We start from the raw sequence: 17,203 nt of genomic DNA, 5'->3' as shown, positions 1-17,203 counted from the left end.
GGAAATTGAGCATCTGGGGTTTCTTTCAATATTCCTTTCAGTTTCAGCCTCAAATACAACACTGGCTATAAGGAAATGACACTTCTGGTAGTTAGTGACAGTTTAACATTACTTTGTGAACACAAACTAAAGCTCCCATAAATATCTACTATCGTGGCAGCATGAGTACTTAACATGGTTTCACCCATTAATACTCACTCTGTCTCTCAGTGTGGTAATATGTATGTTGTGTCATGACAGCAGCAGAACTAAGACAATATAAGTATTTAAATCAAAATGCAGAACAATCATTAACACTAACAGGCGCTGGAAGTTGTTGAACTTAACCAAACTGCAACAGTGATTTTCTCTAAATTTGCAGGAATCAGGAGTAGTATCCTCAAGCTAATAGGATTGTTGTGTTCCAGTGGATTGGTCCGCCTCCTCTGATGCCTGATTGGCCCTCTGCCTCCTCAGCTCTGCAGGGATTGGTTCTTGTGGGTTTAATCAGAAGTGCATAAATGTAGCTACTCTGTGGATTAATCAATGAGCACAGGGAGGCCAAATAAAAATAATGCAACCAATAAATCAATTTCTAAAACAGCCTCTTCCATCTTTTAGATGTTGGAGTCTGATCAGTGTGATCACTGAGTCACTCAGCAGGATGGAGACTCCGTCATGTAACGGTGTTTGGTGGCGGCGGTGGAGTTATTAAAGACTGGAGCTATTTAAGTCTTGTGCAGCAGATGTGCACTCATCCTAATATCTGCTCATTACGGTCACTCCACTCTATTTTTGAAATAAAACATTTTTCACTCGTTTAATATTTCGTCTGTAATCTGATTCAGTCAGAAAATAATGGGTGAAAAATAACTCTGTTCAAACACATCATCTTTCTAAAGATCCTTCCTCTTCCTCTTTCTGTTCCTTATGTCTTCCCTCCTCCTCTTCCTCCCCTTCCTGCTCCTCATCCTTTAGGTTTTATTGGTATTGTTAAATTGCCGTCAATGTAGTAATTTACTAAATGACTAAAGAACAAAATTGTCTTGATTGTATTGTATCTGTATGTATTATTATCAATGTATTGTATCATGCTGTCTTGTGAAACAGGTGGTGCTGGAAGCTTGCCAATATACTAACTGCTAACTGCTAATGTTAGCCAACCACAGTAGCCAAAACACTGTTAAGGTTAGTTAGGTTGCTAACTTGCTAAGCCAAATCTATTAGGCTAAATTGCTGTTGATTGAGTATTTCAGCCAACAAATATTCACATATTGTAAAATATTCACAATGGCAACTAAATTGAAAGACCCTGGCAACCACTTCTTACACCCTAGCAACAAACCACCACCTTAACAACCAACTGTGCAGATTGTCAATCACCTAAACACGCCATAGTAACACCCCAGCAACTGGCTGGCACACCCTGACAACCATCCAGAATAATCACCACGGAAACCAGAAACCAGACTCCCCTGACCAGAGCAGCTCCACCTGCTGCTGGGGGCAGCTGAACCCACACCCACTGACTTTATTGTACTGTAAACCTCCACAAGGCTAAGCTGTGAACTCCGGTTGTGAACAGACGAGTTAATCCACACGAGGTTTATCCTGACGTCTTCTTACAGCAGGAATCTGAACAGTTTGATCTCAGTGTGAAAGTTTGGAGGAAACTCTTTATTATTCATAATCCACTTTCCCTCCCAGCGGAGCACATTTCAGCAGTTCTCTGAAAATCAGATGCGCACATCCGACCACAGGCATTTACTGTCGTCAAATAGCATTTAATAACGTGACTATGATTTGGTTTTCTTTTCAGCAGACTGGCTTCAGAAAGACTGTGGAATCAGTCGGGCTGTTTCTTACTGTGAAGAGAGAGAGTAAGATGTTTCTGCTCTGTTGCAGACATGATTCAATCAGTTTAAACTGAGCCGAGTAAATAAAACACAGTGTGTCGTGTTTCACTAAGCTGATCAGCTGATATGACGGGTGAGGAAATGACCAGAGGTCCACACTCCCAGTAAATGCTTGGGGCCCTCACGGGGAAAAAGGACCCACAGTTGTATGGTTTTTGTATAGATCTGAACACAGAGTAGTGGTAAAAACAACAAAACTTTTATTGTAGTTTTAGTAAAAGGTCAAGTCATGGCCAAGATGGGCAGGAGTCACAGAGCAGGGCAGACAGGGGAGTCAAACAAAACAGGAATCCACTAAAAACAAAACCCAAGATGAGACAGGAGCAGAGCGTGGCAGGTAGCAGGAGTATGGATCTGAAGCTCAGGAATGAAAGGATTAAGACACAGAAAAAAAGGTAACGGACAGAGCTTGGCCGAAGCGTTAGTACCACACACAGAGATGTAATGATCTGGAGAACGGTGAGTTAAACTGGTCCTTTATGCAGCAGCTGGTTGTGGAGTTGATCACATGATGAAGAGCAGGTGTGTATGGAGACCTGAGAGATCATGATAAGCCACGCCCAGCTGACACACACACACACACACACATACAGGCACAGAGATCAAACTGGGGACAAACGAACATGAGGGAGGGAAAACAAAAGGTCCACATCCTAACAACAACAGCACATTTTACAATGACAACTATAGACCTGCTTAAACCTCCCATAAGGACACTTTACAATGGTCTGCTGAGGAAACAGATATCAGTCAGACTGTGACTTTATTCCTATAATAAAAACTTATTCCCAAAACTACGACTTTTTTTCTAGAAAATTTTTTTAGTGGCCCCAATATAAAAGATTGAGCTTCATGCAAGAAAACTTTCTTCTCCTAAACTTCTCTGACTTTTTTCTCTGAGAGTCTGAGCTTGTGTAAATGTTCCAGGTCAGATTCACCAAACTCTCTAAAATGCACAGACTTGTCATAAAATGCTAATTTCAGCCTGATGAATGTCACCTTTTCATGAGTAGGTGCGTGTTAGCATCATTAGCATAAGCATGACACTAAAATTTCCACATAAGATGACCTGTTCCACCTGTTGGGCGGCAAATTTTATTTGTAAAAACATCACCAAACAGAATAAAAAAGGGGATTTCACTCCACGGAGCTTCAGGTCCCTGCTGTCAGAAATGAGCAGACGAGAACATCACACGTTTAGCAGCGTCAGCAGAGGTGTGAGCGGACCAGAAACCATTGGAAAATATTAGTCTTACAGCTGCCAGCGAAGTGTCAGCGCCGTGTACTGTGAAAGAAATAGAGAGAGAACGGTTTGACATGAACTTAGCCACAAAAAAAAAAAAGTCTAATAGAAGCGAAGCAGCCCTTGACTAATATGAGAGGCTGTCAAGAGGACATAACAATCATCGAAATATTACACCACAGAGGATATTACAGCCAACAGTAGGTGATTTTACACTGTCATTGATATAACAGAGGATGATACAGGACAGTGACCTGCAGAACGACCCTGAGGCAGCGAGAGCAGGAGGAGGGAGAGTTTTCTGTGCCAAAATATGACAATAAAATCCTAGAATCTAGAAAAACCTCTCGGTAAATTGGCAGCCATGATGACAATGATTGTCATTTGCGAACTCTACATTCATTCAGATTAGGATTTTGTGATTTTGGGTCACGACTTGTGCGACAGGTCTGGACCACTTATGAAATTCATTTGTTCCTCAGAGAAGAAGAAGCACGAGAAAAGTGATGAATTCCACAAATATCGTTTGAATTTGCAGCTTAAGAATAAATCGATTCATTAGAGTGATTCTTGCACGAGGTCCAGCAAGAGAAGACTACGATGAAGAAGAAAAGGATGACTAGATACAGACTGAAAAGCAGCCTGGACAGGTCAAACAAAGTCAGACCTGCTTTGAACATTAAACCTGTTAAAATTTCTCTTCTTCTCCGTGTGAATACAGTAGGAAGGCTGGACACTTTCAACCTCTAAAGATCCCTTTTACCCATAATAGATTAAATTAATTAATCAAAAAGTTAACATTATTCATACAGACACAATCCTGAAAACAATTACAGAAATGCTCTAAAGGCAGAAAAACAAGAACAAGAGAAGATTAATAAATGAAGATATATATATTTCACTTGTGGAATGGGTCTGTAAAAATGCTTCGTTGTCTTAAAGTGAGCAAACTCTCCTTTTAAAAGCAGAATTAGTTTTAATTTGTTGTCTCCATCAGCGTTTTAATCTGGAGGAGTGCCGCAGTGCTGCAGGATGCAGTCACATCAGTTGGTGTCTCAATTTAGAAACAAAAACTAAAGCTCATTTGTAAGCAGGAATTCATTTGTGCAGTGACCTGCTGCTACGTTTCCTGATTAAATCGACATGATGAGTCTCCACTGATAAAACTGAAACACCTGAGTCATTGCTCAGGTTATATATTGGCTAAATCAGACGCTGAGCTGAGCACTGAGTGTGTGTCCCGGTTCAGACGGATGTGAAAAGACTCATTTCTGTCTTCTGCTTAAATCAACTTTTTTTCTTTAATTGAGGTTTATCTCTTTTTCTCTTTGTCTGTTTTATACTTTTCATGATTATCTTGAATGAATAAATAAACAAAAACTCAATTTGCACCAATATAAGCAAGTTTAACATTGAACTTTTTGGAAAATACAAATATTAAGATGAAAAGAAAATACAGAAGGTTGGTTTACAAGACAATTGGCACAAGAAAACATGGATTAATGCACTTTTCCTTCCGCTGACATTACGTGAATGTTGGTGCCTCAGGATAATCTTGAAGAGGAGGATGCAACAAGATGATGAGTCGAAACTTAAAACTTTGAGGACGTTTACAGATCTGTTTTCACCTGCTGCTATTTTTCATCTCTTTGGAGACTCTACAACAAACCCTCCGAGCGGCTGGTGTGATGTAATCTCACTGTGAATGTTCTTATCCACATATGACGGCCTGTCAGTTAAATTCCTCCAGATAACATCCTCGTCTGTAACACAGGAGGAAGGTCGTCTTCCCGTTGGCGTTGTATGTAAACCCCTCAGATAAATGGACGGGCCCTGCGAGCCGGTGGAAATGAAGCCCTGCAGGCGATTCTGAAAAACAGGCGATAAGAAGCAGGATGGATCAAAGTCTCCGGAAAACAGAACTCATACTGCTCCATTGTTTACTGCTCATCCTCAGATGAATGAGCTGCCGGGGAGCATCATCAGACATCCAGCAGAGGCTGCTCCACTGGGTTTTACCAGGGAGGAAAACAAAGCTGCAGAGTGAAGTTATACGTTCACATCTCAACCTGAGAATGACCTCCTGTCCAGTGTGAACAGTGTGCAGAGACGGGAACGTGTCTAATTATACAACAGGGAGAGACATTTCTGATAAACACGGTTTTAAAAAACAGTTTCCAGTTTCTCAGTTGGGCCTTGATGTAGAAGACGCATCATGAGAGAAACATGTTTTTAATGCCAGAGAGAATGTGAACCCACAATCCTCCGATCGCTTCACTAGATGAGCTACCAGGACTTTGAGAGATACATTAGCTCTCACTCAGAGTAATGAGATCTAACAATTGGTGGCAACGGAGCCAGAGTTAGTGTCTCATGCTTCCTTTCAGCTTCAATAATCTGCATATAGATCTTTCTTGACTGAACCAGAAGGCAGTTTAATGTTTGTGAAAGAGAAAGTGACAGACTAGGCACGCCGTCATGTCTTTATGACATTAGCTTCCTCTCAAATCAAGAATAATTAAACTTTAATTAATTCATAATGTGTAGTTGAGATGAGTGCATCATTTTGAATATGAGAATAAACCTCCAGTCTGACTCTCTACATCCTCACTCTACATGCTCTTCATTATCTCAGGCTGCAGGCAGGTTGAGCTGGATTCAGTTTGTCAGATTGTCAGTGTGAACATGTTTCAGTCAGAATCTCGACTGAAACACTAGCATGTTAGCAGTTAGCTTAGCAGCTTGCCCCATGAATATGTGTTAGCTTCCACCACCACAGGCTTCAAAAGAGAGCATCAATACATTTTTTCTTATTCGTCATTTCGTAAATTTCTCCATCAACAGCAATTTAATCAACTACTATTCAGATAGTTGGTTAATTTCTTAGGTCAATTTTTAAGAAAAAAACATTATTTGGTTCCAATCTTCAAATGTTAATATTTGCTTTTTGACTCCACCATCTGTGTTTGTAAACTGAATGTTTAACTTTTATTAAGTTTTTTTTCTTTCTTTTAAAATTTTTTTGCTAGTTAGCAACTTAGCAAACGGAGCTATGTTTTGGCTTCTGTGGCTGGCTAACACTAGCATGTTAGTACGTCACCAAGCTTCCTGCCCAAGACAGCATGAATACATTTTTGCTTTATAGTCATTTTGTGAATTTAAATATATCAACTTGAACAAATTGTGACGGATGATTTTTATACTAGTTAATCAATTAATAGGGAAATAAAGCAACAGATGAATCGATAAAAAACACAATCATTAGTTACAGCCCTAACAGCCAATTTTACAATAAGTCTTGTTGAAAAACTAAATTTAAAACATGTACTACAAATACAAAGACACATCAGTTTATCTTATTCAGAAACCTATGGTTTGTCACTGTGCTTTAAAGCTCATGAAACTGACAGTTAACAAAGTGGCCTCTAGTTTTACAGCAGTGTGTTACGGACATAACGAGACCTTAGAGGTGCAGCTAATTAAGAATAATGCCACACCACAGTTTATATTTGCATAGTTATTTATTTTACCACTTTCATAAAATATAAAGTTAAACCATAAGTTTCCTATTGATTATCCCATGAGGGCAGCAGGGCTGTGTTTTATTATTCAACAGGCGTGTATTGAAACATGAGGCCTGATGTTTGAAACCTTCGTGGTAATCTTTGTGGTGCTTTCCTGAGTAGAGCGGCCTCACAGTGTGCGTGGTATCCAGTGTAGCCACAGTCTGTGCGTCTGCTGTGGGAAATGAAGTGACGGGCTGGTGATGTATCACCTCTGTGTTTTCTTTAATTAATCCCCCTCCTGTGCAGCAAAGTGAGCGTAATAATTCCACACAGGCCGCTCTGATCTGCCTAATGTGTTGCTCTACCTCTGACTTAAAGCCAGACCATAAATCCAGCAGCGGCTGAACCTTCGGAGATGCCGGCTGAATAATGCAGCAATTAGATGATAAAGAGCAACGCAGCAGGTGGCGGGGTCAGGAGGAGAGAGGGGAGGGGCTTAATCTGAACCCTGAGGTTAACCTGTGACAGAGAAGCTCACCTGCAATCCTGACCTCTAAAAACTGCAGATTTCACAAGCTGCACGGTGGTTATGTTGTTGAGGCTGAATGCAACCTAAAGGCAAACCTGCAGACACTGCTCAGGGCTCTGAAAAGTCATTTTACTACAGTACCAGTCAAAAGTTTGGACACACAAACTTTTCACTGTATAGTTTTATTTGCAGTTGAAATTATCCTGGACATTATTTGCCTTTTGGCACTTCTGGTTCCCTCATCCTGTCTCTGGGTTCTGTAAATGGGTTTTTGGTGAGATGACTGAAATAAGGTTTGTGTTTAACACAAGCTCAAGACATTTTAACGTTTTATTCTACGACCCAAAATACATCAGTAAATATCCCAGTCCAGTTAAACGTCATCAGGTCAAACACAAAAACAGATCTACTCACCAGTCCGCAACCAGACTTCAGCAATCATAAAAGTGGTGTTAATTACTGAAGATTATCCAGCTGAACAAAACATGTAAGTCCCATTAACTTCTGTTTGTCACAGAGTTTATTTCCTGCAATAATTCAAAAGCCAATGTAACAATCCCATCGGCTCTTTGTCGAGGGAACCAAGGTGATGCTAACATCTGGGTTAGGCTACAAAAATACGTTATTCCTGGAGCCGTCCGTTTCCTCTGTCCTTTCAGTTTTAACCATGACCATGATCGGTCTTACAACAGATGTTTATTAATGTTACCATGACAACAGATGTTCTTTAACCTTAACAAAGTACTAAGATGTTTCCCTAAAGCTAGGAGCGCTCAATGAGGGTAGAGACAAACGACCAGTGGTAGTTGAGGTTGGAGACTTGTTGTTGGCCGGGTCTGTGAAGGTCTCAGGCTGCAGTAACCACTGTTAGACCTGAAACTGGGCCACAGGTGTCCTCTTCATGCCCCTTTTTCTTTCTGTAAACTCATTAACAAAAACTCAAAAGTTGTTCTAACAACAGTTTGTTGTGCAACGCGTTGCTAAAAACTTTTGGAGGGCAAGGCAATATGTTTTTCTAAAGCTATGAACTGAACTCGCTGCTTGTCAGAGAATTGACTTAAAAATACGACTGCTGGTTTATAAACCAGCGCTCGCTTTAGGGCAAAAATACATTTCTGATCTGCTGCTCTGTTATGAAACGTCTGGACCTCAAAGAAGGTCAGGACAAGTCTGCTTAATGTCCCCAGAGTCAGAACCAAACACAGAGAAGTAGCTTTTCAGTTTTTCTGCTCCACATTTCTGGAACAAACCAGCACTGAACTCAGCTTCAGACGTCTCTGTTTGCCGCTGTATTTAAAAACATTACATTTGGGACAATTCATGCTGCAGCTGCATTGTAATTTTTATTCTCCTGTTTCTATTTTACCTTATTTTTTATCTTCTATTTTATTTTACTCTTTTTCAACCCTCTTTCTGTGGGTCTCTTTATATTTCCATGTGTATCTTTTATATCTTGTCTTAATGTCTTTTACATCTTTGTGTCCCCTCTCGTTGAAGGGTGCTATACAAACTACTGGCTTTGCCTCCAGCTAAATCTCACTCCTGTTTTTTTCCTAATCAAACACTGAACTTGTTGACATGAGATCTCTTTGCTTTCTTATCTCATAATTATTTCCTAATTTCTGCATATTTTCCCTTGTCTCTGCACAGACACGCAGACAGTTTTAGTTCAGTTCTCTTAGACATTTAATGTGTTGCCCTGAGAAACTCTGTGCTCTGCATAACAATGACAAGACACAGAATGTAAATTTCAGATTGAATTTGGATGAAATGCGCTCAACGCTGACCTGAGGCCAGTTTCATTCTCTGCATCCTCCGGTTTTTATGGGAACATTAAATTGGTTTCAGCTCTCTCCCTCTTTCTCTCCACCAGTCAACAATGTGTAAGTCACAGTGTTGTTTTACAGCTGTAATATTGTACTGTAACTCTCTGCTTGTTTTAAAGACACTTAGTTTTTTGTTAAAAAATCCATCGCTCATCTTCACTTCGGGCAGAAGTGAAAATGAATCGTTTCACGCACAGTTAAGTTTCTCAGCAAATATGAAGCTGAGCGGAAAACAGAAAGGTCAGAGGAATAAAAAGTTTCATCTTAAAGGCTATTTCCACTTTGCTGGTTATATTACATCTTCAGAGATGCAGAGAATGATTGTACAATAGGTAAAAGAGAAACGAGGAGGACAAAGAGAACAAAATCTTGACTGAGACAGTGTACATATTGAAAATTATTTTCAATCAAAACAGCAACTGCTGACAATAACACTGAAAATTCAGCCAGTTTGGAAACTCTCTGCATTGTGTTCCCTGTGTTTGTTTGTTGTCAGGTTTCCATCCAAATGTGGCACAAATTTTATCTAAAACCTGCAAATGAAAATTTTAATGAATACACTTTTCCATCCACTGGAGTTGGCGCATTGAGATAAACAGCTGGTGGCTGTAATTCTCCCATTGGTCCCATTAAAGGGATATTTCAGGTTATGTCATGTGGAGTTGTGTGAGGTGCTTATCTACAGTCAGCGTATTACCTGCAGTAGACTTAAGTTAAAGTAGCAGTTGACTTAAAGTGGCCACAAAATAAAAGTTAACGTCGGAGCTGGAGAGCATTTTTGAAAAGCTCCATGTCATGGAATGAAAAACTGGCCTCTCACTGTGGCTGTCGGACCAGAACAAGACAAAAAGAACTTTCACTGGTGATTAACATCCCTCACCATGGGGCTGAGCTGCAGTCTGCAGACGTGCTTTTCTTGTTTCTTTGTGGTCGACACCAGCAGAAGATGAAATATTTGATCTGAGTGTTTTTCAGGTGCCTGTCTGCTGTGATTCATTAACTTACACTGTGATAAAATGTGTTGCTCTGCTGTCATGTTTAATCACTGATACTTAAGTTTTTATTGCTGCTGTGTATAATCAGGCTGCTGCTGTCTCATATTTCACACCCACACATAAACAAACGCAGACGCACAACTCATAACTGTCCAAAAGTATGTGGCTAAATGTTTTCACTTACTCTCGTACAGAGTCTCCCGCCCAGGAGCAACCTGCAGTCTTGAGTTGATTAAAGTCTTGTCAAGACTTTATTTAAAATGTTTTTTTTCAGACATGCCAGAAGTGTGGCTCTATTGGTGACAAAGTTGGTCTGTTGTCTGGTCCAACACTTTGGTCCAGACTCAATTATCAACTCAATTTGATGGATTGCCATGAAATTATTTACAGGAATTACTTTTCTTCTCGTGCCACGCTTAGCTACAGGAGAACTTATTGTTATTATTATCATTATTTTTATTTATTTATTTTTTCAGTTATGTTTTCTGGCCATTTTATACCTTTATTATGTTATAGGACAGTGACGAGTGACAGGAAATGGGACGGAGAAGTGAGTAAGTAGTAGGTAAACGGTGGTCGACAGTATCAAAGAAGGGGACTGACATACAGCAAAGAGTCCGACTGACCAGGAGTCGAACCAGCTATTCAGCTATCGGGTCGACCCCCAGGAGAACTTATTATTATTATTAGATAAAGACTTTGATGAAGGCCAAACGCCAAAATGCATTGGTCTAAGAATAAAGTTCCTCTATACATTTCAAGTGTTGCTGGAGTTTCAACCTCTTTAGACTTTTTCCTTTCTCCATGCACCTTGGAGGTTGGTGAAGTTGTGCCAGAAGTCTCTTCTTTTCTTCTCGTGCCGCCATAAATGAACTTTTAAATTGTCCAGTTCTGTGGTTTCTGACTTAACACCTGTTGTTCGTATTTTTGCTGAACACACAGAGCTGCCAGCACGTCTCTAGACTAATGACAGATGATATTTTAAAGTGGACATTTGTAAGTTTTGCTATTGCTACATAGCCAACGTTAGCGTTAACAGCTGTTTACTTACCTGAAACATCAAACTTCATTCCTTTACCCACCAACAATTGTCTCCAGATGGGGAACGCCAATGCCTTATCTCTCTCATTTCTTTTCCTCTACTGAACTTAGCATGCTAACCAGCTAGCCCTGACCAACGTCACTCAGTGTAGACTCCAATGACGTAGCATTGCTCAGAGGACATATTATAACCTCTTGTCTTGTAAATGCAACGATGGCCAAAGCTGTTGTCAAGTGACAACCACCTCCACCTGTGCCCACAAAAAAATACACTATCCCTGTATTTCCTGTCAGATCAGGTTTGACCCTGGCCTGATGACACAGTAACCAGACGTCAAACAAGCTGGTACAGAACATGAGAAGCGAGGTGACATGGAGCTGGACTCAAAGTGGTGGAGCTGTTACACAGTTAGCGCCCAGAGGCCGATGACAGATCCTCCGTTGCAGCAGAACATCTGGATGTTAATGTTTGGTTTAAGGGGAATAGGTTTTAAATGAGGCACTTGAGTGGCGCAGGAACGAGCTCGTGAGTCTGTGTCTTTGTGTTTTTCTGTGAATTGTGAAAACGAGGACACTCATTAGTCGCAGGTGCGAGCTCTCTGCCAGCTCCACACATTTTCTGCTCATCACCAAATAAGCAGCATTTGTCGGAGTGGATCTGTCCCCGCTGCCGAGTTAATTTGGCTCCTGAAGGAACAAACTAAAACCAAAGACCAAAGACACAAAGAGACGCTGATCCGTGGCTCTGAGTTGAAGAAGATTCTCCATCGAAGGAATCAAGAGAACCGCTCCTCGATTTCAAGCCAGCTGTGTCGTTCCCCCTGATTGTGCACGGTTTTTGGTGTATTTGCATTTGTTTCATGCTGAGTGAAGTGTTTCCTCTGTTCCTTCATGCCTGCTGAAAATCATTGTTACACAGTCTGTAGGAGTTTTGATGGAAAGCACACATGGAGCTGATTTCCATGAAATAAACACAAAAAAAAAAACCCAGAGGGTTTTTAATAGGCTTTACACTTTATTCATCAGAGAAAGTCGACACACTTCTCTCACTTCAAGCATGTTAGAAAAAAAAAGCCTTAGTGTTTATTCTGCAAACAGCAAAATGAGGAGAACTCGTTCATCAGTTCGTTCTCAAAACCAACAAGGAAACAGTTTGTGTTGACCTTATTAAGGCTGGACTTTAATTCGCAGACAATTAAAATCAATTTGTTTCATTGACATTAATCTAATAACTGGAATTGTTTTGCAGTCAGCTTTCATCACTTATTAAACAGATGCTGCTTGGTTGTGTATTTGCTGCTGTGTAGCATCACACAACAGACAGAAAATCAAACACTGAGAAAACACTCAGAAATCTCAGATGTCACTGAGCTTATTTTATACCACACTGACGCTTCAAAGTCCACGTCAGGCTACATTTGCACCAACATAAACTTTTATATTTATTTTTTATATCATATTTATATTTATTAAATATGATTTAAGTTGAAGCCCTTCTTAACATCTGTGTTCCATAGCTTTCTCACAGGTGTTGTTTCATTTGTCTGGGGAAGTTTGAGTTTTAACCTTTATTGTCCTTCCAAAATAAAGTAGTAAGCTAAGTAGAGGTGATAACTTATGACATCAATGAGTGTTTCACTTTACTTACTATGAAAATTGTGTTGATTCTATAATGTCCAGGGCAAATCAACAAAAATGTCTATATATATATATATATCTACCCTAATACTCCCATTACCATTGGGACCACGTTCGACTTAACTGTCCACATCTGTTCCAGATGTTCCATCAGCCCGTGGTACTTTTCGACTTCTCATGCTCCTTCTCTCTGATGTTACTGTTCACTGGGATTAACAACATCTATCACAACTTCTGCTCTTTGTCAACCACCTCGATGTCTGGTTGTTTAACCAGCAGCTGCTTGTCAGTCTGGAACTTAAAGTCCAACAGGACCTTAGCTCTGTTGTTCTCAGCCACTTTCAGGGATGTGTCCCATTGGGACACTGGGATTTCTAATCCATACTCAGCACAGATGTTGCTGTACACTATCCCGTCCACTTTGTTATGCCTTTCAGTGTACGCTGTACCAGTTTCCATCTTACACCCTGCTACTACCTACTGCCTCATCAACCCCAAGTCATCTGCTGCCTGAGGTATCTTCACGATGTATTCATGGACACTCAGAGTCTCAGGGTGCTGGACATCAAAAAGAAGCCTCCGAAGCACTGTCAAGAGTTTTTATGTCTCAATATCAGTGGCATGTATCTCCTCCTGTGGGAAGCTTAATATTCCAGCTGGGTATCCCTTGACTTGCAGGGTGCACATGTTGATTAAATGGTTCTAATGTTCTCTGATGGTCCCATTTCCCAAGTTGGGAAATCGTTCGTCTGACTTTGTTCATGTGGTTTTATGACATAAAGTGGAAACAGCATGGATGCTGTATTTTATTGCTGAGCTGTTTCTAGTGATTGTGCTACTTTTTTATCAGGGTTACTGCTAATAAATAACCTTTTTTAACTAATCAAGGTCACTCTACATGGATAGTTAGAAACTTAATACCATTTTACAAATTAAATGTCAGCAAAAACAATATATGAATTTGCACCATTTATCAAAATTTCTCACTATCAACAAAACATTTAATAATTTCTGCATATATGACGTCAACAACTCGTCAAGTTGTGTACCAACATCTTTGCCATCTTTTCAAATCATTGTTCCAACTCGAGGGGGCGTTCGTATGAATCTTCCCAGTCTGAAAAACAAATGTTCCTGATTATTTTGACACCTTATGAATTCAGGGTTATTCCTACCCATGAGCTGGCTCCTCAGAACCCTTACCTTACCCTCTGGAGGTATTTGGTTATGACTGACTGTCCCTGCAGCCTCATCACAGAGCAGTGCTGGCGACTCTCTACAGATAGTAGCTAAGGTTTGTCCGAAAAGTTGCTAGAATTGTTGCTGAAAAAAATTCTTTAGTGGGGTCTAAAAAGTTGGTTAATCTAGTGACAGATGCAACACTGCTTGTTTATACCACTTTATCTTGAAAGAGCAATGACCAATGGGGGAACTCCAACCCTCGGCTCACTCTCCAAAGGAAGAACTTCATCACTCAGTCAGTCAGCAACATTCACGTTTACAGGGCTGGCCCCAGCGTCACAATCCAGCCAAAAAGTGTAAACAACCAAATCTTGAACATTTTATTAATATGGTCAGTATCAAAATACAGGGTTGCATGACAGTAGGCAAAACTAGGAGAAGAAATTAATTGGAGCAAATGAAAGTATTTAAATCAGTACTACACAAAACAATTATAACTAGGACAGTTGTCCAAACGCAGGAGGCTGCAGGAGCAGCATCCACAAGCTTACAAGTCCCCAGGTGATGCGTACAGATGACAAGTCCGTTTGGTAATATATAAATGTGGAGCAGATCCTGGAAGTGATCTGTACCAGTGCAGAGCTGGTCCATACCTAACCCATAACTGTTTGGTCATTTTTTGGCCATGATTCTTACTAAAAGTTTGAACAACCTATAGTATCCCTGGAGGTGATGGCAGTGTGATGGGGAGCAGCATGAACAAAAGTAGGACTAAAACTGTCCGGGAACACTTGACCATTTGCTTTTGGCTTCCTTCAGACAGATGAAGTGATATTTAGATTCAGCTACATGTGGGCTGGTAGTTTGACAGTTTGTGGTCTCAGTTATTTGTCAGGTGTTGATTTCAGGCCTGAACCGTCTTCCTTGCCCCCTGACTCTCCATCCTGTCAAAGGGACAGTTTTCATTTCCTGTGCTGCTACATACACCAGATGAGTCCTGACAGTGTTTGTGTTGATCTCTCTCTCCAGACTCCTCTCGACGACACCCCCGGCCGCTGACTGACTGCTCTGTGGAAAGCTAATCGATGGCAGGGAAACATCAGCAATAATCACCCCCGCCGCAGGCCCAGAGAGCGCGACCTGATGGAAACAGATCCAGATCAGAGCAGGAGGGCAGCAGTGATGGAGTCCGTCTGACAGACGGGGAGCTGCTGAGAGCTTTGATAAGAGCCTCAACGTAACCTGGAGCCTCTGAGACTGAACGATCAATCAGCTGGATGGATTCATTCACAGAGAAGGGCCAGGAGACTGCAGAGCTGACAGACTGCCGCTGCTGTCATCATCAAACGTCTCCATCAACAGCCAACCATCACTCTGCTCCAAACACTCAACATGGAGGACAAATGTTTGTATCTGCCTGAAAACCGTCAGAAGAGACCGAGTGCTCAACAAATGTCTCCAGACAGCTCATTGCTTCATGTACAGAGCATGTATGCAGAGTGTCTATGGAACCCAACAGGTAGAAAATATGTTACATTATATATTACGTTTTATTTGGTTTTTCCATATAATTTTATGTATATTGTATTAACTATTATAACTTTATAAGTTTTTGATGATCAATAAATTGACTGATATTGCCATTCCTAGAGGAATGAGCTCCAATTCTGTAACACATATGAATATATGTAAATTAATTTTTCCTTGAGAATATGTTTGACGCCACTGGAATAATTAAAAACCTTTACAGTGTTCAGTTGTAATCAATCCATAAACTGATAATTTGATAAACTGATAAATTAGTGTATTTCTAATGATGCATTATAAAAACTAAGTAATTAAAGTAAAATAGTGATAATAAAGATATCATCAAATTAGTTCATTATTTACTATATTATTTATTATAAAATGTCAAATAATTCACAATTTAAGTTAGAATAAGGGCAACACATTTTCTGATTTAATGATTTCGTCATAATTATTATTATTCATTATTATTATTATTATTATTATTATGTTTTTTTTCACTTGCATCTGTTTATTAGTTCATTGATGCATCATTTTACTGCAAATTTAATTTATTAATTTGTAATCACTTTTTCAACTATATCAGTTCTGCAGACTGCAGACTTCATACATATAATTCAATTTTTTTCTTACAACCAAAACTGTGTAACACATGTATAGAAATATATGATTGAATATTTCAAACAAAATAATGGAAAGTTTTCTTTTATTTTTTTTCACTTGCATCTGTGTTTGTTTCTTAAGGAATGTGATATAATGCAAATTTAATTAAGTATGTTTTAATTTTTTTAAACACAATAAAAACCAGCCATTATTCTGGTGGCAGACCCCAGGCTCCATGTATGCAACTCTTTTTTTTATAGCCTATCTGAAAAAAAATATAGCAAAAATACTTTTTTTTTTACAGTAAATATAACGTTTCACATATTAAATTAAAAGTATATCAAAATGTGATTTAACCGTACAGAGAGTACATGTCTGTATCTTTACAGACTCTTGTGCTGACTGCAGCTTCAGTTTTATAGAAGCTCTGAATAATTTATTTCTTTATGGTAAACAACACAGTAATTAGAGCAGAAAGTAAAGAGCAGCAGATTGCAGAGTTGGATCACAACAACATGTTAGTTCAGGGGAAACATAAAAATAGTCGTTGGCTGGTAGATTATGGCAGTAATTCATGCTGTCAGAGCTGCTCGCCATCAACTGGGGGATCTGCACTTTGCTTCAACAACAGCAGCACAGACTGCTACAGAAACATCTGTCTAAATGAGGATAAATCTGACTAAACATTTCTGGTTAAAATTCGGATGATGTTGGAGGAATCAGCTGGATGAAGCTGATGCTGGATGAGCAGAAGTTACTAAAAGTGACATAAAGCTGTTTTTTTTTTTTTTGCATATACAGAGCTCCTGAAGTCACAAGAGTATATTTATGTACTTGTTCCTATAAGATAAAAACTTGCTTACGCAGGTTTGTGTGAGACGTTTGATGTAACGGTAGCGGCTCTGATAGTTGGCAGGTTCTGAACCTTGAAAGCTGTGATAACTGATTTTTTTGTCACATGGGAGAAGCAGAAACAAGATGTGAACACATCATTGACATTTCATCACCTTCTAAGTTAATATGGTGAACAAGAATTACTCTACTGTTTTTACAGAGCAGCAACATCACTCATCTGGAGTTGTGTTCGTGTCCAGCTGACGGATGGAAGTCCAGTGCTCCCTCTCTTTTAGCTCTGTTTTTGGTCTCCACCAGCTCCTGAGGGAAATAACTGGCTCTTAGCTGCTAAATACTCCACTGTGTTCACCAGTGTGGTGAGAG

The 17,203-nt window shown here is 39.8% G+C and overlaps 1 long non-coding RNA gene across 1 annotated transcript; it reads right to left on the bottom strand.

Annotated features, from left to right (window-relative positions):
* Positions 1–1,077: 1,077 nt before the first annotated feature.
* On the bottom strand, positions 1,078–8,407 carry LOC139627258 (uncharacterized). Its single transcript, XR_011692543.1, has 3 exons — positions 7,588–8,407; positions 4,767–5,007; positions 1,078–3,180 (listed from the first exon to the last, which is right to left on the bottom strand). It is a non-coding gene; the product is annotated as an uncharacterized lncRNA (long non-coding RNA).
* Between the last annotated feature and the right edge of the window lie 8,796 nt (positions 8,408–17,203).

Source organism: Trachinotus anak, unplaced genomic scaffold (assembly GCF_046630095.1).
Source record: "Trachinotus anak isolate AG129_WGS33_773 ecotype Australia unplaced genomic scaffold, CSIRO_AGI_Tana_v1 ptg000002l, whole genome shotgun sequence".
Lineage (NCBI taxonomy): Eukaryota > Metazoa > Chordata > Actinopteri > Carangiformes > Carangidae > Trachinotus > Trachinotus anak.
The sequence above is the reverse complement of the archived record's forward strand: the minus strand, read 5'-3'. Positions and strand labels throughout refer to the sequence as shown.